Genomic DNA, 24,123 nt, shown 5'->3' with positions numbered 1-24,123 from the left:
GTCTACTCATGTTTGATCTCACTGACATATGTAGATGTTGAGTCGTTCAGTGGCTGCTCCCTGGGTGGCAGTGACTCCTTGGTCTGTGGTTGCTCTTCGGGCGGTTGCGGTAGCAGCTGCTCTTCAGTTGGCAGCAGCTCCTCTGGTGGGTGCTGTTCACAGCTGTGGTGGCTCTTCTGGCTGGTGGGGGGAGGTTTCACGTACAGCTGCTGTTCCTCAGCAGAGGGTGTGGTGCTCAGGAGGCTGCTGTTGCTTGCATCTGCTGCGTTGATTTAAAGGCACAAAATACAACACAACAAGGCACCACGTACCAGGCACTAAACACAAATATATTCACGATATTAATAACCCCAAATAAAGGTGACCACCTGAATTAAGAGAATTAGGGGATAAGGAAGAAGGAAGAGAAAAAGATAAAAGAGAAAAAAGAAAAGAAAAGTAGGGACCAAAAAAAGGAGTGCAAAAATGAAATTGGGAAAAAGGAGGGGGGGGGGAAATAAAAGTGAGAAAAGAAAAGAAAAGAAAAAAAAGAGCGAAAAGAGAGAATGAAGTGGAAGAGGGGAAGAGACTTTTTATATGATGAGAATACTCCTATAGAACTGCCACTAATCCCAACAAATTCCAGCAACAGCTCCCTGGAGATGGATGCAAACTAGAAACAACTAATAATATAACGATGAAAATAGAATGGAGGACACTAATCCCAAAATAAAATAAAGAGAAAATAAAATGGCACTTTAAAAAATGGTAAAATGGTAGCAGTAATAATACTGGTTAAAAATAAGAAGGTAGTAATTAAAAGGGTAAAATCAGGTGATGGAAAAAGAAGAAAAAAAAAGAAGAAAAAAAAGAAAAAAAATTGGTTTCTTAGTTAAAAGGTGAAAAAAGAAAAAAAAATTTGCAATAGTGAAGGTCCTTCGGTTCTTCTATTCTTCAGTCTGGTTCACCTTTAGTCCTGCTAGGTATTCAGGAGAGTGTTGAGTTTCCCTGCGATACACTGTTCCTCTGTGTTGTAAACCACAGTCCTTATTTTAAAGCAGGCCGTATTTGTTTCCCAGACTGCCTTATTTTGTGTTTAGCAAAGAGTCAGTTTGTGGCTCAGCCTCTGGGTGGCAGTGTTCTGTGGTTGGCCTCTGAGGCTATACGGCTTCTCTATCACATTTAAAACTGATTTGGGGAGGTCAACTATCCAGAACTGGTTCCTTAATAGTTACCAGCTCTGTGTTGTTGCTGGGATTGAAAATCCCTCTATAGGCCAGACCCTGTTAACTCCCAGGGACTGATCAGATTATTTTAATCCTTGATCTCGTTCAGGGTGGAATCTGGGTGTGGCTGTGCTCCTTGCCTGGGGGCTGGGGGGAGGAGTCTCACTCTCTGGAGAGAATGGCTGCCCCAGTCCTGGGCTCAGGGGTGTCTCAGCACTCAATTTACTGCCACCTCTCCCGGCCCCGCCCCCTCTCCTCAGTCTCTCCCCAGATTCCACTCCTCCGCACACTCTCCTTCTCTTCAGCACAGGTGAGTGTCTGTATCCGAAATGTCTTATGAACAGGATTCAGTGAAAACAAACAAACAAATGCCGGCCGCGGAAACGGGGAAGGCTTGGTTTCTGTAAGTTTCTTCTCTTACCGGGACTGCATGGTCAGGTCAGCTCTTCAGGCTGCCCCCTCTGTGATCACAGAACCCAGCTCTCAAATCCCCCGGCAGCGCCAGGAATCCCGTGGATCTCCTTTCCCCAGTCAGGGGCTGTGCCTGTCCCAAGGGACTCGGCCTTCTGCCACGCGGTCTCCCTCCGACCCTCTGGGCTCAGAGGTCTGGAAAACTTTCCTGCCCAAATCCCTGTTTTTTTTTTTACCTTTCCAGGGGAGTTCTGCCCTTCCCGGCTGCAAACCATCTCACCAGCTGAGTAATTTCGCCAATTCGGGGTGGGTGTTACTAGTTTCAGCTGCTCACTCCATTTGCTCCGGGACACGACCTGGGACGCGTCTGCCTATATCGCCGCCATCTTCCGTCTCTCTCTAGGCATGAATCTTTTAGTGGCATAAGATACTGGGCAAAAATGCATGCTCTCCCCAAAGGTGACTGTGGATTGACAGGCACATTCTTATGGGAATGGAGGTAAATGTGATAACATAAATGTGGGTCTTAATATGTTTTCAAACAAGCTAATGGAGCACAGAACTGGAATAGCTAGGTTAGAGCTACACAAAACTGGGTCCTTACCCCACCCAACATAATTCCTGGAATTCCTTGTGAGCCATTAGGCCCTGTAGCTAGAAACAGGATCAATGTAGCCTTTAGTTGGGGTTTATCTGGGAAGCCAAACCACTATTAATATTATAGGAATAAGGGTTTTATTTTAGGAATTAGACACACAAATATGGGAAAGCTAAGGAAGTGAAGGTCTGAAAAGGGAGTTAGAGAACTACAAAATAAATCACTAACCAGTCTTTCTGAAGCATTGGAGTGGGTAGAGAAGTCACAGCTTGCAAAAACATCCAAGAGGCCAGTACATTCAGCTATTGAAGTGGGATCTCAAAGTGGGAGCTTGTGGTGAGATCTATTGGAAACAGTTGCCTCTGTAGGCCCGCAGCCAAGATTCTGGTGTTAGGCCTGGGGCTGCAGCTGCTCATCAGGACCAGTAGTTTGAAGGCAAACTGAATGAGGAGTAGATGAGAGAGATTTATATGCTGTGCACCTCTGCAAATATCCCTCACTGTGTCTGTGATGAACTTCCAAGAATAGTAACTCCTGCTTCTCTTCTACCTTCAAATTCTCACACACATTTCCTTTCTCATTCTGTGCTGGGAAGAGGATTCTGGGAGTTTTAATTTACATTTTAACCAAATCAACAACAGCACAATCCAACACAGTTTATGTCTTATTAACTTGGCATTTATACCTCATTTGACCACATTAAGCATCCAAAAAAAATATTCAATAGTAAAATTGTTCTTCCAGCTAACATAATGTGGTCATTCCCTATAAAACCCAAAGTATGCTTTCTTCTCCCCAATGGAGTATACACAAAGTCCCACTGTATCCACCCTTAGATGATGTTCACTCCTCATCTATATGAGTTACACTTCCCTTTTGATAGCCTGTATCTCAAATACTGCAATATAAAATTAATCACCACTAAGACATTGCATGTTCCATAATAGGGAAACGGGAAAGGGAAAAATATAAACAAAAATAATTTGTAGCATTTCAGCTGGGCATACTTCTTTGTCTGTTGGGGTGACCCAAATCTTCCTAAATAAAGGGCCTGGGCCATCAGCAGTCCTCTCTGTGCTGAGTTGTAGTTTTCTATTGTCTTAAATCACAGGTCTTGCAACTACTAAGATGGTACTCCAGGGAAACTCCTACGTTTTAGACATACTCTTTCCTGCTGCCATTTTATAGTAGCAAACCATTTTTGTTTTGATAAGCTAAGATCATTCACTCTGACTATATGCATTTTCTGTTCATTTATTGGACTGAGGAACCCAATATGGTCAGGTGGTAGTCTCAACTTCCTTAAAGAAACCTTGTATTCATTGGCAGCAACTCCTCATTACCCCTTCTCACTTTCTACCTTCACCTCCCCAACGCTAGGCAACACTAATTTATATTTTGTTTCCATATATATTTGCTGATTTCAGACATTTTATAATCACAGAGAGGATTGTGGCTTCACAAATCTAAAAGGGCGCCCTTGTGGACATTTTAAATATCTACGATGATACAATATGTGGTCTCTTTTGATTTGTTTCTTTCACTAAGTGTAATATTTTTGAGATTCATCAATGTTGCAATTTTTTATTGCCAAATAATATTCCATTGTATGGATGCACCACATTTTATTTATTCAATCAATGATGGAAAGACATTTGGGTTCTTGTTACTTTTTGTCTATTATGAATAATAATACTTTGAACATTCATGTACATGTTTTCGTGTGTGTGCGTGTGTGTCTGTGTGTGTGTATTTGTGTGTAGTGTGTATATGCTTCATTGTGCTTCAAAGGACATCATCAGATATTGAAAATATAACCCACACATGGGAGAAAATTGGAAAATTGTGTATTCGATGAGGTACTTGTATACAGACTAGAAAAATAACTCATAATCTATGATAATAAAAGCATTATATTCTAATTAGACCAGACAAACAAATGACCTTCCAGACATCATTCTGGATGTCCTTCTGGACAAAGCTGCTGCAGCAGGGGCCGAGGCAGAGGTGGTTAGGGGCGATCAGGCAGGCAGGTGAATGGTTAGGGGCGATCAGGCAGGCAAGCAAGCAGTTAGGAGCCAGCAGTCCCGGATTGTAACAGGGATGTCCAACTGCCAGCAGTCAGACATCCTTTGAGGGGTCCTGGATTGTGAGAAGGTGTAGGCCAGGCTGAAGGACCCAAACCCTTTCCTGGTCCCTGTGCATGAATTTTGTGCACCAGGCCTCTAGTTCAATAATAAAAAGATAATTTAATTTTAAAAATGGGCAAATGAATTGAATTAGACATTTCTCCAAAGAAGATGTATGAATGGCTAATAAGCCCATGAGAATATGCTCAATAGTAGTCATTAGGGAAATAGAAATTAAAACCACAAAATACCACTTTACACCCACTCTAATGGGTGCAATATAGACAAGTGAGGATGTGGATAAATTAGCACCTTGATGTATTGCTGGTGGAAATGCAAAATGGTGCAGTCACCTTAGAAAACAGTGTGGCATTTCCTCCAAATGGTAAACATAGAGTTACTATGTGATCCAGAAATTTTACTCCTAAGTATTTAGCTTATCACAGTAACTCATTGAGTGATCTAAGTAAAGTCTTTGTTCAAAGCCTCTTTGGAATTAATTGGGTTCAATCAAAGCTGGTTTCATTACCGAGTTTCATTTGAAATTTCAATTATTTGAAGACTGAAAATTTTGGAAATTTGTAAAGTTATGACAAAATATTAATAAAAAGATGAAGACATTTTTGAAAAACATAATTGTTTTTCATTTTCACTTCAAAGAGAAATGGGATAATATAATCTGGATATTCACTGGCACTTGAATCTAACATAGAAGTCAAAACTACACAATAGCAATTTAGCTAAATGATGTCATTATGGAAAACAGTCCATCTCTTTTGGGGAAAAAAAACCAAAACACCTCTGAAAAAGAGAAGTAACTTTCAAGATTTCTTGCCAGTGTTTTCTTTGACATTGCTATTTGTTTCATTGGTTGTCATAACTTTCTTCATTGTTGGAGATAGGATTTCATAACATCACTAAATATTTTTCATGTTTGAAAAATTAGAGTCAAATAGTTATAATTATTTTGTTCTTTTGAAGAAAATATTAATTTGAGGCAAAATAATCAGATTTAGAGTGCCATTTATTAAAAGTCAGGTTTTTAATTTCAGGCCCCCAACTTTCCTTTGAAGTAGAGTAGAAAGGTAAATTGTTGTTGAATTAATGAAAATAATGATCTGATTTAACACATTTTTTTTCAGTTTCAATAGTTTTTTGAGAAATAATTGACACAATCACTATAAGTTTAAGGCATACAGGATGATGATTTCACTTACATATATTGTGAAATGATTATTACAATAGGTTGTTTTTTTGTTCTTTATTTCATTCATTTCTGCTCTAATTTGTATTATTTCCTTTCTTCAGCTACCTTTGAGCTTAGCTTGTTCTTCTTTTTCTAGTTCCTTGAGGCATAGAATTGGGTTGTTTATTTGGGATCTTCCTTGCTTTTTAATGTAGGTGTTTATTGCTCTGAACTTCCCTCTTAGAATTGCTTTTGCTCTATCTCATAAATACTGGTAAGTTGTGTTTCCATTTTCATTTGTCTTGAGAAACTTTTTAATTTCCATTTTTAATTTATTTTTTGATCCATTGGTTCTTCAGGAAAGTATTGTTAAATTTCATGTATATGTAAATTTTTTGGTTTTCCTGTTGTTGATTTCCAGTTTTATACCAGAGAAGACATTTCGTATAATTTAAATCTTGAATTTGCTAAGCTTTATTTTATGATCTAATATATGGTCTATCTTAGAAAATGTTCCATGTGTGCTTGAGAAGAATCTGTATTCATGTTGTTATTGGATAGATTATTCTGTTGTTAGGTTCATGTGGTTTATAGTTTTTTTCAAATCTGCTGTTTCCTTATTGCTTGTCTGGATGATCTATACACTTTTGTGAGTGGTGTGGGCAAACCAGGCTCTAGGCAATGTTTGAGGATCCAAATCAGGCAGATTTGCATCCTTCTTAATTCCCTGTTCAGAGCGCTCCCCAGACTTGGTTCTGCAAATGAGCAAAGCTGCTGATTGTTATTACTACTCGGGCACTGCTGGTGGAAGTTTGACTTGTTAAGATCCGTGTGCTGGGTGTTGCCAACCTCTCTGCCCGCCTCTATCATAGTCAGATTCCCGGTGGCTGAGCCCTGCAGATTCCCTTGCAATCCCCATGGGGCAAGACCAGAGTAAGAGGTCCCACAAAGCAAGCCCAGTGCTGTGGGGATGGTTGTCCCCCAGGTTCCTCTGGCCGGCCTGCGGGAGGGGCAATGTGGTTGTGTGTAGCTGCTCCTCTCATTCTTTTAATACAATCTGTCTTGGTGTCTGTGGTGCAGGCAGGTGATTCAGCTTCACTCTGTGTTCTAGGATTCTCTCAGTGGCGTATTGTTCGTGAATAGTTGTTAGTTGTTCTTGGGAGAAGGAGCAAAATCCGGAATGACCAATTTTGCCATCTTGGTGATGTCACTTTCTCAATCATAACTTTTATTGATGATGATTTGGTAGTAGGACGAACATTTGAGTTCCTTATTGGACTGAGTTACTAGTGAATATAAAACATTTGTATAACTTACAATGTTTAGCACACTTTCTAGCTTTAGTTCCTAGATGCTTACATGTGAAGGCTGTGCTCTAGCGTGGAGATAGATTTTAAGTGAAATGTAGCCAAATGTCCTAGACTTTACATTAATTATTTTTGGAGCATGTTTTTCTTTACGGAGTTAACACATTTTGTAATAAAATGCTAGTTCATTATTATCTCTTTAGATTGCTTGCTGATAGAAATTAGTTAATAATGAATAACCACACAAAAAGATTAGCCACATCAGCATGTAGACTCTTTGAATATGCTGTCTAGAAAAAGTTAAAGTTTTGAAAATTCCCATGTGCATCATGAAAAATTGTTGAAACAAAATGCAAGAATAAACCTATTCCAAAGTTAATCTATGACAAAAATCTTTCCTGTGATATCCTTTAGAACAGAAATCTAGACATGTTTTTCCTAATGAAGGACATAAAGAGAAAATGTAAGCCAAAGAAAAGGTTAATATATGCTACCAAACTAAAATATGTTAACATTAAAAATGAATTTTTAAATTAAAGGTTACTAAAAAGTAATGCCCAAAGAATATATTAGGCATTTAATTTTCTTAGCAAGTGAATCCCAAAGCTGTCTAGATTCTATTAAATTAAAATTATTCACACAAATCTTATATACATGTAGGGCAAAAGTAGATTTACAGTTGTTCATATGGAAAATACTACAATAATTAAAAAATAATGCAAGAATAAATTCCGTGATTCGTGTATTTACACCTGTAAATCTAGTTTTGTCCTACCCTGTATAGAAATGTATTTATTCCAAAGATAAATTTACTAGTATTCAGCAAGTTAACTTTTTACTCCTTTTTTTTCTTCCTATGTCTCTTCGGTCTTCTTCTGTCTCTTTCATTCTCCTTTTCTTCCTTTCTCTTCCCTCCCTCTCCCTATTTCTCTTCTAATCTCTCATTTTGTCCTTTCTCTTTTACTCTCTCTCCCTTCCCTTTCATTTGCTCTCTTTCTTTCTGTCTTCTTCCCATACTCTCTTTCTTTTTTCACCTTTTATCTCTTCTTCTTCTTCTTCTTCTTCTTCTTCTTCTTCTTCTTCTTCTTCTTCTTCTTCTTCTTCTTCTTCTTCTTTCTTTATCTCTCCCTTTCATCTCCCTCTCTGCCTTTCTCCTTTCTTCACTTCCCTACTTCTTTTAAAAAAAAATGTTTTTATTAATTTCTGAGAGAGGGGAGGAAAAAAGAGCTAGAAACATTAATAATGAGAGAGAATCATTGATTGGCTGCCTTCTGCACACCCCCTACTGGGGATCGAGCCCACAATCCTGGCATGTGCCAACCAGTTCATGGGTTGATACTCAACCACTGAGCCATACTGGCCGGGTTCCCCTATTTCTTTCTTTTTCACTGTCTCTTCCTCCCTATCTTTCCCTTCTTTCCCCTCCAATTCTCTTTAATGTTTGAGTTAGATGTGCTGACAGCATTGCTAGGAAAATACTGCATAAGGAACCAAGCGACCCTGATGATCCCATTTGTAGACGCTGAACTAGAGAACCCGGAGGATGAGCCCAGTAGGGATTTACTTGCTTGAGGAATAATGGTGCCTCCTTGGGAAAATACGAGTTGATTTAATCCAGTGTATATAACTTATGCTTATGGAGGGCTGTGTGATTCTTAGTATATTTTGAAAGTGAAAATTCAGAATATTTACATAGTCATAAAATGACATGAAATATATCAGTATGGTGGGAGAAACCATAAAAAAGTGAGTTATCATTCCTAACGTTTTTTCATTCACTTTCACCAATAAAGAAGAAAGCCCAAATTCTCTGTATCCATTAGTGAGGTATTATTGCTCCTAATTCATCAAGCTTTTTAGGTCCCTTGTTTGTGTTTTTCTCTTACCTGGATTCCCCTTTTGCCCATCTGATCTTCTCTTTACTCTTCATTGCTCAGGTCTAAATTCTCCTCTTGAAGCCCACGTTAGTCCCACAAGAGAAATTAAATTTTTTCTGGCTTTGTAATTCTATAACTACTTTCAGATACATTTTTTTACAGTGATAATTTTAATTAGTCTCTCAAAGATGTAATCTGTGTCTCATTCGTTTATTCCCAGAGTTGACAAAGCATAAAAGAAGAAATTCAATATTTATCCATTTACATGTATTTATGGAGCCTTACTATGTGGTAGGAACTGGGCTAGGTGCTGAGTATATATTTATATAAGGAAATCAGAGGGATTCCCCGCCCCCCCCCCTCAAAATTATTGGCTCTAGTGCTGTTACTTTTCTCTTAAAAATACCCGATGAGAGTTCAGTGACTTTTATGTATCAATTGCTATTTTCTTACATCTTCCTTTTTATTGAAATTTAGGTTTTTAGTCTTTATGATCTGGGCCAGAGGATAAGCTCAACTTCAACATCACCCTTCCTCGCCCCCTTCCCCCAACCCTTAATCAATATCCCTGGACCAAGTTTGGTAGCAACTAGGGATGACTTTTCCTCCAAAATGTTCCTTGATCTCTAGTTAGATAGATTTCTAGCTCAGTCCACCTAATCCTCTGTACATATCCGAGTCATAAATATATCTTAATGCTAAAGCCAATATAACTTAGTTCCAAAATTGGGATTCCTGACACAGCTATCAGAAATATATAAATAAGGCAGGGGAGGGTGGGGGTCATAGGGGGAGATCAATGAAAGGACTTGTATGCATACATATAAGCATAACCAATGGACACAGACACCAGGGGGGTGAGGGCATGAGCAGGGGTGGGGGGCGCAATGGGGGGGTAAGACAAATGTAATACCTTAATCAATAAAGAAAATTAAAAAAAGAAATATATCTACATAAATGGGAATGTACAGTAATTTTCTTGAGATCTTTTTGAGAGTAGAACTATCTTATATTCTCAATGCTAAATACAGTCTCTGGCACATAGTAGGAAACTAAATGACTAAATAAATCAATTTATAATATTTTCCTCATAGAGATGCTTTCCTTTTAATTGTAAAAACTTCTTTCAATTCTCAACATTTGAATCCATTGCATAATTATGAAGTACTTCCATAGGCAGCCCACTAGAGGCAGCACTACCTTTGTGGCATACGTTTTAAGAGTATATGAGTCTCGCTCTTTTTTTTCTTTTTTTACAGATGCATAGTACAGTAGGTCCTCTGGTTACATCGGAGATCCATTCCTACGCACGATGTAACGCAATTTTCGCCGTAAGTTGGAACCCAGCTACATAAGCACCTATGTCACTCACACATGGAACACCTACACAGCAGTAATCAAGTGACACAGTAAAATAAATTTAAAAGAAAGATAACAATTCCTGACCTTTACTTGTGGTAAATAAATAATAAAAAACATAAAGCACATATGTACATATGTCGAAATGACGGAACTTTTTTTTTTTAAATAAATACTATAAATGGGAGATGGTGACGTAACCATGAAACAACGTACGTCGATTCCACGTAACCCGAGGACTGCCTGTATTCCATTGTTACCCTTTGGGACAGCATGGATGGGCCTGGAAAATATTATGCTAAGTGAAAAAAGCCAATATGAGAAAGACAAATATCAAATGATCTCACTTATTTGTGGATTCTAATGAACAGAATGAATTGACCAACAAAATAAGACCCAAAGCCTGAGGCATGGAACAGACAGACTTACCTTGATGTAAGGTTGGGGGATGAGAAGAGACAAACAAAAGACCTTGTATATTTACAGGCATAGCCCATGGACATGGGCAATAGAGTAGTGAAGACATGGAGGTGGGTGGGTAGGGCCTGGGGGGACGGGGGTGAAAGGGAAAAAATGGGAGACATTTGTAATACTATCAACAATAAAAATATATTAAAAAAGTGTATATGAGTGTGTTGTGTGTAAATCTTCATGTTTGTAAAGATAATACTCTATTACCTCCTTTATGAAGGACTGGAGAGAACAAATATTTATTTTCTGGTACTTCGTAGAGATTTTAGAATATGCATTGCCTATTTTAATCCTTATGACCACACTGTTAAGGCAACAAAATCTTCCCCATTTTAATGAATAAGAAAACTGAAGCTCTGATATGTAAGTAAAATTGTACAAGGTTTCACCAGGACTAGTAATTAGTTGAACTAAGAGTAAAAATAATTATATATTATTAATTTCAGAGAGGAAGGGAGAGGGAGAGAGAGAGAGAAATATCAATGATGAGAGAGGATCATTGACTGGCTGCTTCCTGCACACCCCACACTGGGGATTGAGCCCGCAGCCCTGGCATGTGCCCTTGACTAGAATCGAATCCAGGACTCTTCAGTCTGCAGGCTGATGATCTATCCACTGAGCCAAACCAGCTATGGCTGAACTGAGATTTTAAGTCTTATAGGCTTCAATCCAGAGCTGATGCTCCATCAAGGACACCAGGCACTGTCCATACAGCCATGAGGGTGGCTGAAGGGCCCTTAAATGTACTTCTCTCTCCCTGAGTCCAGCACAGACCTGGGCAGCTCTGGACTCAATGAGGACTATTTAATGAATGAATAAAGTCCAAGTTTAAAATAGTTTTGTGCCGGGAGCCGGTCCATTCTTGCTGTTTCAAGGGACCTGGCATATATGGCATACAGTTCTTAATATGTTTGCTCACCTTCTTGGCGCTGTGTTTTAACCAAGGTCACCTCTCCGAGAAAGGTTGTTTCCCCAGGTAGGAATTTTTCCCTGAAGTCAGGGAGGGGATGAAACTCCTTAACTAAGTGCCAGGCGGGTAGTTAATCACTACAAACAATCATGCTTAAGCTACATAATCTTTACTCCCTGGAATGGAGATAAGAAACGCCCTAACCTTTGTAATAGAGATTGATAGGATTGAATCAACTGGTATAAATACAGATGTAACAAGGCAGCAAGAGACAGAACTTAGAACACAGAACTTAGGAGACAGGACTTAGAAGACAGGACCAAGAGAGACAGAACCTAGGCACAGAACCTACACAGAACGTTCTCTAGAGACAGAAGGACTTCGCTGGAGAGAACATGGCAAAAGATCCTGGACTGAACCTGACTACAGAAATTGGCAAGAGAACCTGACTAGAACCTGGTGACTGAACCTGACTGGAGTACCTGGACAGAACCTGGCTGGAGAGCCTGGACAGAGCCTGGATGGAGATCCTAAGCAGAACCTCTCTGGAGATCGAGACCAGAACTTGGCTGGAGATCCTGGCTAGGCTGCTGATCAACTGAACGCTGTCTCCGTGTCATTCCTTCTTCGCCGACTCCGTCCACACCTTTGGGGACCCCTGGACCAGCTGGGGCAGGACCCCGGCAGTTTTGAATTCTGAAAACATTTAATAAATATCAATCAGTAAATGCTTATAGTTTTGGATGACACAAATTATTTGGCATAAAGCAATAAAGAGAAAATTAAAGGAAAGCAAAAAATAATTGAAATTAAATAATTGAAAAATAAACATAGACTCATTGGGCATGGTGCTGACATTGAACCTAGTGTAGTCAACTTTAAGACTAGGGATTGTATTACATGTTGCTGTGTAGATAATTACTGTTATATTTTAAGACTATTGAGGCCCTGAAGATGGAGGTGTTGAGCAGCTAATGGTTTCTATTATATTTTGTGGATCATTTCACTGGTTGTTAAAACTATGAAGTTGATATTAAAGAATGTGGAGCCATTTGCTTTAAAAATGTTTTATTTTAACACATATTCAGGAAAGTAGCTTTCCAATTATATCAAAGCTAGAGAAGTAGCTTGAAAATTTCTGTAATTTATCTTCATCAAGGAATGAAAGGAAGAAATGAAGCATAGATTAGTAGATCATTAAATCATTAAATTCCTTTCTCTCTTTTTTTCCTTCAGATAAGAAAATGGAGACACAGGGTAGCTAAGTAGTTTAGTTGATTACATAATTCACTAGTAAAGAGCTGGGCTAGTTCCAAATTTCTTGATTCTTGACCTAGTGTACTTAGTAATCAATAGATATATGTATTTTTCAACTGAAGGATAAAATGTAAAGTTACTTTCAACCATGGATAAAATTGGCTATGTAATTAAAGATTGAAAAGAAAATGATTAAGGTAATTTCAAAAGTTTCTACATACTGAAAAGAAAGTACCTTTCATTCATACCATTTAACTCATTAGCATTACTTCCCTTTCAATTTGGCCTGGACCTAATAATCAATTATTTCAACTAATCTCACCATCATCTTCAATCCCCTTAAGACGTTATTTACTGTCCACCTCACCCCTTTTCCAGGTCTCTGGCTATGGATCAATAATCTGTCTTCTTGGTTCCTGCCTCTGGGTTTCTGAGAAGTGCTTGAGAAAGTTGCATAACTATGCTCATGATGCCATTACCAGAGCACACGGTCCAAACACAGCTGGGCTTCTGATGCTGCTTAGCAATTCTTTTATTAATCTACAGCAGGGTTTCTTTTCTAGTCTTATATGGATTTTGTAAACAACTCTTCCTTTCCTCAATTCTTACCTCATCTTTGCCCCTTACCTGAGGAGGCAGTGGTTCCACCTTTACTCAGACTAGCAAGACCATCAGGTGAGCATTTCCTCAGTATTTCCCCAATCACTTGTGACATTAAATACATTTTCCTAAGAGGAAGCAGAGGAGTGGTCAAAAGCAGGGGCTCTGATCAGACGGAGCTCCTCAGCTCTTCAATCTGCTAGGTGTGACTTTAGGCAGATTACTTACTCACTCTGTGCTTAAGTTTTCTTTTCTGCATCATGGGGCTAATTACAGTCTTTACCACATAAGCTTGATATGAGGAGAAATGCGGTCATGTACACAAAGTGCATGGTGTTTGGCACAAAGTAAGTACATGAATTAGCAAGACTAGTTCTTTTTTAAAAAAATATATTTTATTGATTTTTTTACAGAGAGGAAGGGAGAGGGATAGAGAGTTAGAAACATTGATGAGAGATAATCATTGATCAGCTGCCTCCTGTACACCCCCAGCTGGGGATGTGCCTGCAACCAAGGTACATGCCCTTGACCCGAATCAAACCTGGGACCCTTCAGTCCAAAGGCTGATGCTCTATCCACTGAGCCAAACGGTTAGGGCAAGACTAGTTCTTATAGTTGTTATTGTGATGGCCTAGGAAAGAAATCATTATACTTTTCCACAGTTAACCCTATCCATCTCCTGTAGGATTTTGCGCTATATTTTGTATCCCACCTCTCTTCAATCCATGTCTCCCCATGCCTTCTCTTCAGTTTAAAAGGATGTTGAAGGATTTCATTTCCTAAAAATATCAGTAATGAGATTCTGCCTATTTAACTTTAACCGTTATTCTGACACCAATCCTGCCCTATTCTTGTCCCTAGTATCATGTAGTGCTGACAACGCTCAGGAGTTTCTGAGCTTCCACTGGAACTCATGGTTGAATGGGATGGTAATTAAAGTGACCTAACTACATTTCTAGCCATAGAGTCCTTAGTCACAGAATCATGGCATGTTTCAATACACACAAATGAATAAATGTGATAGAACATGAACAGAATGAAAAGTAAGAATTACATGATCATCTCATTAGATGTAGAAAAATCACAAAACTCAACACCATTTTATGATTAAAATTCTCAACAAACTAGGAATAGAAGAAAATTGCCTCAACATAATTAATTCATATATAAAAGCCTATAACTAACATCATATTCAACAGTGAAACAGTGGAAGCTATTCCTCTAAGATCAGGAATTAGACAAAATTGTCCACTCTTTACACTTCTATTCAACATGGTACTAGAAGTCCTAACCAGAGCAATTAGATAAGAAAAAATAAAAGCATCTAAATCAGAAAAGAAGAAATAAAATGATTTATCTTCACAGATGACACATTTTTAATGTAGAACCCTAATGTTATCATACCAAAACAAAACAAAACAAACTTGATAGAACTAATCAATGAACTCAGTAAAGTTGTAGGATACACAATCAACTTACAAAAATTAGTTGCATTTGTATACACTAGCAACATACTATCTACAAAGGTAATCAGGAAAATAATCCCATTTACAACAGCATAAAAAATACCTAGAAATAAACGAATCAAGGAGCCAAAAGACTGAAAACTACAAAACACTGATGAAAAAATATCAACAAAGACACAAACAAAAGAAAGACATTCCATGTTCCTTTTAGTGGAGAATAGTATTTAAAAGCCAAGATCTGGGCATTAGGTATACTCATTACTATTACAGTGTTGTTGCCAGGCCTTATTAGTGGACAAGGCTAGGTGATTATACACACACACACACACACACACACACACACACACACACACACCTGCACATACCCATATAGATGTGTATATATGTACACAAAATGCAATCGTGCATATACATTGATATTGATGTTTTGATATAAATCTATATAATGAAAATCAGGAATTGACACAGATTTCTTTAATTCCAACTCAATACCATGGATCATTCTAATTTTCTCCCTTCCATATTTGTACCTCCTTTCTCTGACAGTGAGATACCTGGCTCCTTTTAATATTAATATTTTTACTTATGTGATAGGTTCCCCTTAATATAACTAACCTCCTACTTCAGATGTCACCCTTTCCCCTAGATTGTTGCCCTCCTGGTCCATATCAGGCTCCCCTTCTACCTTTCCATGGACTTCAATATTTCATGGTAGGCTGCCATTCCCTATCACCCCCTTCATATGGATGCCCTCTCCACACTGCCCTACAGTGTCTCACCACACTGGGCACCCTGCATAGATCCCCTCCTTACCCTGCTTGGGCCCCAACATCTCATGCCAATTTGCCCTTTTTGTGAATGTCTTCAGCACCTTTCTTGGGCTTTGAAACCCCACCCTGATCAGTGCAGATGCTTTTCTCATCCAGTTTCCCTTCCACATGGTTGTCCTCCTTAATCTGTTCCAAGAATGATACCCCACAGGAGTGTGCCTCTCTGGATAGATGTCTTTCTTAACCTGGCTGGGCTTTAACATCCTTCTCAGGGTCCCCAAGGCTACCTCCAATGCTCAGCACAAATGACTATATTATTATGTCCTCACCAATGACTTTAGAATGGAATTGTTTCAGAAAAGGAGAGAAGGAAAATGGAAATGGACAATTATTTGCACTAAAATTTGCCCCTAATCCCAGTTTCTGACTAACCTTAGTTAATTTGTCTGCTCATTGAATCTTGCCAGTCCATCATGTTTTCTTACTAATTCCTGCATGTGGTTTGCTTGGCCCTATCTGTGCCCACTAAACATGTGCCTAGCTTAAACCCAGTGCCACATCCCCATCTCACCTCCAGGCTGCTAGACAGTAGTTCAGGGTCAGTTCCATCTGGAATCAACCTGCTTCTACAGCAACCACAACTCTTCTTCTCTTCAGGAGAAAAAGATAGAATGAGTACTACCAAACCAAGAATCATCCCTGAAAGGTGGGTGTTGAAACAATAGGTGTGGAGGAGGTTGAAAGTGAGGAAAAAGAAGAGGAGAATAGATAATACCTTGGGAAGAGTGTTTATGTGTTTATATTTAGGGGTCAGAAAAAGGAAGAAAAGGAATTAGAGAGACCTTTGACTAATCTGCAACATGGAAAAAATGGAAGTAATTGTCTAAGTGACTAATTTCATTGAGGAGAATTTGACTCAATTCTGTGTCCTCAATTTAAATTGGAACAATAGTGGTATTATTACAGACCTGGGGTAAACTAAGAAGTTTGACATTGTAAAATGACTTGTTACAGTAAGAATGACTCAGTAGATTGAGTCAAACCAAGTGATTCATCTATACAGCCTGTCAAAATCATCTGACTACCATTTTGCCTGAATTTGGAGTTTAAGGTCAGTTAAAGGTGGGCTTGTCTCTTTTGTTTTAGTTAACTTTTGGATGGATAGTTTATTCTGACAATAGTAGTGTTAGGAAATTTTTACAAAGTCTGTGGGAAAGGACCTTTGGAAAGCACAGAGCTGTCACTTGGATTGCTTGGCTGAAGTTATTTTCTCAGAGAAACTTTCTGAGGAGGTGACCTTGTTTAGATTGGCAACTTCTCTGAACATGTGGATAGCATATATGTTTATTTTATTCAGCATTGTATCCTTGGCACCGTGCTTGACATATTTTGGATTTTTAATAAGTATTCTTGAAATGAATGAATGAAGGAAGACAGTTCTACACTTCTTTCAGAAGTCATTATCTGTCAGTGAGAGACATTGCAGAAGTTTTTTTTGGTATAACCTGGAAAGGTGTTTATGTCTTAAAACATTTCCAAGGTAATTCTCAAGGAGCATCATTCTGTGATATATCAAATATTTTATCTGCAACAATCTTTATTAACTGTGAACTCCCTCCATAGAAATAGATCCCATTCTTTATTGTGCTAATAATTCAAACCTTTCTAACTGGTGAAGCAGTAAAGCACCTAAGAAACAGGTAGTTGGATGGCAGTACAACACTTTGAAGTCCTTTTAGAAGCAAGAAGATGCAGGTGGATGCTGCTTTCCAGAAGGACAGCTGTGCTGACTGAATATCTCTTCTCACCCACATAAGTAAAATTTTAAATAACTATGGTGATAAAACTACAGCCATTTATAAGAAAACTAGAGGCCTGGTGCATGGATTCATGCACTGGTGGGGTCCCTCGGCCTGGCCTGTGCCCTCTCACAATCCAGGATCCCTCGGAGGATGTTGGAGAGCCGGTTTTGGCCCGATCCCTGCAGGCCAGACCAAGGAACCCCACTGGTGCATGAATTCATGAACCAGGCCTCTAGTATGCATATAAGATTTTTGGTTAATCTCTTCCCACCCTCTCCCATCCACCCTTCCTTCTGAGATTTATCAGTCTGTTCCATGTTTCCATGCCTGTGGTTTCTGCTCCTGCATTAAGCATCTGCCCCCTGGTGGTCAATGCGTGTCCATAGCTACTGACCAACCCAGTCACTTAGGCTTTTATATATATATAGACTAGGGGCCCGGTGCACGAAATTCGTGCACTGGGTGTGTGTGTGGGGGAGTGTCCCTCAGCCCAGCCTGCCCCCTCTCACATACTGGGAGCCCTCAGGCGTTGACCCCCATCACCCTCCAATCGCAGGATCGGCCCCTTGCCCAGGCCTGAGGCCTCTGGCCTAGGAGTCCGGCCCGGGCAGCGGGGTCCCACAGCTGCAGCGGCCCCGCGATTGTGGGCTTTGCTTTAGGCCCAGGCAAGGGACCCCTAGCTCCTGGGACTGCCAGCTTTGACCGTGCTCAGCTCCCATCGCTGGCTCCACCCCTACTTCCTGCTATCACTGGCCAGGGCGGAAAAGGCGCCTGATTCTCTGATCATGGCTGGGGGGCAGGGCAAAGGCGGCCCCAGGGCCGCCTTTGCCCTGCCTCCCAGCTCTTAGCTCCCCCCTGGGTTTCCAATCACTGTCAGTGGCAGGGGGCTTCTTCCTGCTTTCCCTTTCGCCTCCCTGCATTGTGCCTACATATGCAAATTAACTGCCATCTTGGCAGTTAACTGCCAATCTTAGTTGGCAGTTAATTTGCATATAGCCCTGATTAGCCAATGAAAAGGGTAGCATCGTACACCAATTATCATTTTTCTCTTTTATTAGTGTAGATTGTTGCAGTGATTAAGTAGTTCCGTAATCTACCTTCCAGATGATTAAATGAGGATTATTGTAAGAGGGTATTTTTCATCATAATTTTGTTTTAACCCCTATTGTTACATCCACAAGTCAACTACTTTTTCAATTATTTGGGTCTTAGCTTTTTAAGAAAACAACACTTAAATGAATATTTTTTAAATGGGAAGGGATCTACTATTTCTGTAGGTTATACTCTATTTCTAGAAGTATGCTCTTTATTTTCCTGTTAAGTGAAACATAGGTAATAATTAGGAGGTGTGTTTCATTAAAGGAAATTAATTATTTTTTAAAAAAACAACCTAATTGTTAAGAGCTAAGGCTTAAGAATAGACTGATATGGGTTTAAATTCTGGCTTCTCTTTTTTGTAGTTGGACTTTTGGGCTTTCTAACCTAAATTTCTCCATCAATAAACTCAATTTAATAATATTTCTTACTTTATTGAATTTGGAGCCTTCAGTGAGATAATGCATGTAAAAACACCTAGCTTAATAATACCTAGCATATAATAAGTGCTCAATAAATATTAATATTCTTTATTATAAAGGGGTTTGCCACAGATTTCCTTTAAATGCTGTGCTCCATTTAAATGAATCAATTTACACAGATCTTTCTAGGAATTCTTATGATAGATAAGGCAAGCAATGTGTAAGTATGAATTACATTTTTTTTCTTAAATTTAACCCGTAGATATGTCCTTCTCAATGTGAGTAGAATGGGGAAGAGGGTACTGCTTCCAGGAAGATGAGTTTTTGAAATGTGTAAGCTGCTTGGGGTCCTCACATACCAGGTTTAGATCCCTGGCTGAATGATGTGTACCTTACACAATGTGAAGAACAGTTCTAGTTAACATTACCCTTATAAAGTGTGTGGAATGATAACCAGTTTCATAAATGGCAGCAATGCTCATTTCCACTTAGACATTTAGAGTGAGACATTGGTAAGATTTGGGATATATGTTCTCATGTAGTTGCTGTTTTTATTCACCAAAATTATTTGGAATGATGTCTAATGAAATAAGTAGTTGACCAGAAGATGAATGATGAGTTGGTTTCCTAATAGGAGAAGGAAATATGTTTCCAAGATTGTTACCAATAAGATTCAGTTTGTTCATTTTTTTCACACATCCATTCAATAAACATTTATTGAGAATCTGTTATGGTTATTCTGCTTTGCACGCTCAGCATCTAATCCAATGATTGGCATATACTGGGTGCTTAACAAAGGTAGTTTGGGCGATGGGTTGAGGAATGAGTGGCAAGTGAAAAATACATGGTCTATGCTTTCTAGGAGTTTATACACCAGTGGGTCAAATAAATGGGTTGGAGGACAGATGGTAAGGTTTCTTTGAGAACATCTTTTATGCCTGTTGCCTTTGCTTTAAACTTTAGTATGTAACAGGGTGACCTATGAAGTACAGCAAGTAGGCAAATTCTAGAATCTGACATACAGAGATCTCATTCATAGACCTGTGGCAAAACCCTGAAATCTATATTATTAGCAAGTATCCCAGGTAATTCTTATGCATGTACCAAGCTTTGAGACATAATATCTTAGTCCTTGTATTAGATCCAGAGAAAAGTATCAAGTTATTATTAATTATCTTTGCATTTTTCTTTTCATTGCTGCCAACAATAACAACAACAACACAACGAAGAAAAGCAAAACAAAGCACCCTTAGAGTGCCCCAGGGAAGGGAGAGAGGGAGGAAACAGCGAAAGCAATTTGGCTGGCTGTGTGGATGTCTCTCTGAGTCCAGGAGAATATAGCTGCTCATCTCTTCAGTTGGACCCCCTGGTGGATGATCATGGTGACATTTGGGCAAGCCTCATACTCAGCCATTTCTGTACTCTGCTGTATTTTCTCCATTTTGGGGAGGATAACTTATTAGTCATATTAATTTTTATAGGACTGATGAGAAAGGGCACAAAAGCACTGGAGGCTTATCTTACCGATTTCTGACTTTCTGTTTCTCTAGTTGTGGTTAACATTAGGGTAACTTAACCTTGATAATTGTAGATTCCACAAAGCAACTCACATAAGATGTGATGTTCTCATACACAGTTTCAATAAAATGAAAAATACATGCTTACACAAAGTGGCAGGCTCAACTATTTGGGGAACTGATAGCAAAAGACCTTCGAGTCCTTTCCTGTCACTTGGCGTCACTCTACGCAGTCTAAACATAACAATGTCAGTTAATAGAGCGTAAAAGTGAGAGCACCCCACTTGTCAGAAAGAGGATGAAATCCCCAACTCTATTTTATTCAGGGTCCCCTTGCATTTTTTAGCATCTTGGAGGAGAAACTGAATCTTGTTCTTTTAAATTTGAGAGGTAGACTTCGGCAGAGGGATTGTAGTGTCTGAGTAGAAGCTGGCCGTGGTAAATCCTGATGGACAGTGGAGTCAGCCAGGAGTGCTGGAGCATTCACCCTGCGGTAGCGAATCTTTTGGAGAACAGGCTCCTTACATCCCCAGTGTTATGTTGGGTAAAGACAAGAGAGCATTGGCTGGAGTGGCCACTGCTTCTGGGCACAACTTTCTGTGCAGCTCAGAAATATGGCGGTAGGTTAATCTCATCCGTGGAACACGTAAGCTTATTCAGTGTGGTGGCAGTTGCATCTCTCCAGCAGAGCAAAGAAGACTGCTTCTGAAGTCAGTTATAAAGTTGGGGCCAGGAGCACAATGGCGGAGATGGGATTTTTACTCCAGTTGCTACTGTGTGTATTGGATAGGGGCCAGTGAGAAAAGCTATTCCTTCTGTTGGTATAACACTTTGTTGTGAGACCCTCATTCTCTTTCAGGCATCAGCCCAGGGTATTTCAGGTCACAGCACTTCCTAGGGCCCAAACCAGTCCTGGAGTGCTGGGGTGGGACTGAGTTTAGAAACTACCACACATGGACCCAGATCCATTGTCTTCCCTGTCTCTTTCAACATGAACTTTCTAAGGGATGAAGTGAATTTCTTATTTTTTAAGTTACTTACCTCTATTTTTATTGAGGTAAAATTCATATAGCATCAATTTCATCATTTTAACTAAAGTGTACAATACAGAGGCATTTAGGACATTCACAATGTTGTTCAACAACTACCACTACCTAGTTCTAGTACATTTTCCTCGCTTCGGAAGGAAACCCTAAACCTGCTAAGCAACCACTCCATTTCCCCCCCTTAGCCTAGTTCCCAGAAACTACTAATCTGCTTTCCATCTCTATGGATTTATATACTCTGGGTATGTCACATAAATGGAATAAAATAAGATGTGGCCTTTTGTGTCGAGCTTCTTTCACTTAGTACAGTGTTTTCAAGGTTCATCCATGTTGTAGCCTAATCAGTACTTCATTCTATTTTTTGAATGATATGCCCTTGTAAGAATGTGACACATTTTATTTATCCATTCATTAGCTGATTGACATTTGGATCATTTTCACTTTTTTTTAAAAAAAATATATTTTATTGATTTTTTACAGAGAGGATAGGAGAAGGATAGAGAGTTAGAAACATGGATGAGAGAGAAACATCGATCAGCTGCCTCCTGCACACCTCCTACTGGGGATGTGCCCACAACCAAGGTACATGCCTGCCGGGGTCCTGCCCCAGCGGGTCCAGGGGTTCCCCAAAGGTGTGGACGGAGTCGGCGAAGAAGGAATGACACGGAGACAGTGTTCAGTTGATCAGCAGCCTAGCCAGGATCTCTAGCTAGGATCTCCAGCCAAGTTCTGGTCAGGATCTCCAGAGAGGTTCTGCTTCGGATCTCCAGCGAGGTTCTGTAGCCATGTTCCCTCGCTAGGTTCTCCAGCCAGGTTCTGTCCAGGCTCTCCAGTCAGGTTCAGTGTCCAGGTTCCAGTCAGGTTCTCTTGCCAATCTCTGTAGTCAGGTTCAGTCCAGGATCCCTTGCCATGTTCTCCCGCTAGGCTCTGTCTCTAGGCTCCAAGGCCAGTCCCTCTCCAGGATCCTCCGGCATGCTCTCTCCAGCGAAGTTCTTCTGTCTCTAGGCTCCGTGTAGGTTCTGTCTTCTTGATTCTGTTCTAAGTTCTGAGTGTTTCTGTCTTGTTACAACTGTATTTATACCAGTTGATTCAATCCTATCAATCTCTATTACAAAGGTTAGGGCGTTTCTTATCTCCATTCCAGGGAGAAAAGATTATGTAGTTTAAGCATGATTGTTCGTAGTTAAAGGGATTAATTACCCGCCTGGCACTTAGTTGAGGGGTTTTATTCCCTCCCTAACTTCAGGGGAAAATCCCTACCTGGGGAAAACAACCTTTCTCAGAGACCTTGGTTAAAACACATAGTGCCAAGAAGGTGAGCAAACATATTAAGAACAGTATGCCATATATGCCAGGTCCCTTGAAACAGCAAGCATGGACCGGCTCCCGGCACATGCCCTTGACCAGAATCAAACCCAGCACCCTTCAGTCCGCAGGCGGAGGCTCTATCCACTGAGCCAAACCAGTTAGGGCTCATTTTCACTTTTTGGTGATTAGAAATAGTTCTGCTATGAACACTTGTGTACAAGTTTTGCCTGAATACCTGTTTTCAAATCTTTAGGGTGTATGCCTAGCAGTGGAATTGCTGGATCATATGGTAATTCTATGTTTAGTTTTTTTTGAGAACTATAAACTGTTTTCCTCAGGGACCATACCATTTTGCATCCCCACCGTGATATATTGAAGTTTCAAAATTTCCACATCCTTACCAAAACTTATTTTCCATTTAATAAAATAATAGCCATCCTCATGGTCTAAAGTGGTCTCTCATTTTTTTTTAATTTAGAAAATTTTAATATTCAATACCAAATCTATACTAGTAAAAACCTATGTGGTTGTCATGCTGTCATGCCGTGATGCCTTCACACCATAACAATCCATCACCAGGAGGCTGTGTGCACAGCGGGCGTGCACAGGTGGGCGGGCTGTGGGCATGGAGGCATGTGTGAGTGGGTGGAGAATTGATGCTGCATGCCACAGAGGTGGGTCCCGGTGGCTTCGCATGGAGCCACGAAGCCGGCGGGTCCCAGTGGGAGGTGGGCTCCACAAGGCGCGGAAGCGGGACCCCTGGCTCTGGCCTACCTCTTTGGGGCAATCCATAGAGGAGCCCTGGATGAGTGGGTGGGGCCTACCTCTTTGGGGAGATAAATCACAGGGCTCCTGCACCGTGAGAGGGCACAGGCCAGGCTGGGGAATCCGTCTCGCCCAAGTGCATGAATTTGGTGCACTGGGCCTTTAGTATAATATAAAGCTTGAACCTCACAGATAGAAGACATATTGGAAAGCAGTTACTCACATTATGACTTTTACTCAAACATCATAAAATTAGGCAAAATGAGTGTTTATTATATTGATTCTTAATAAGAGTGACTTAATTTTGCCAGTGACTCAAAAACTCTAAATTGCAGTAGATGACTGAAATCCTTTGAAAAGGAAGTAAAAAGGGGGTCTCCCTCTGATGTTGGGTTTCTGTTTGTGGGGTGTCAGAGTCTGTAACATGATCACAGCATGGACAGCTAGGATTTCTTTATTTCTGCCTTTGGTGCCAGTGTCATGTTTGGGAAGGCCTGCCTCCCATTATTTTTTGGGTGAATATTTATCTACTGAACTGTAATGCTTGTGGGTGTTATATGAAGGAGAATTTCTCAATGGTCTTTTTGTTGTTAACATCATTGTCAAGGAAAGCAAACTTTGG

The sequence above is a fragment of the Myotis daubentonii genome, chromosome 3 (assembly GCF_963259705.1).
Source record: "Myotis daubentonii chromosome 3, mMyoDau2.1, whole genome shotgun sequence".
Lineage (NCBI taxonomy): Eukaryota > Metazoa > Chordata > Mammalia > Chiroptera > Vespertilionidae > Myotis > Myotis daubentonii.
Note: the sequence above shows the minus strand (reverse complement) of the source record.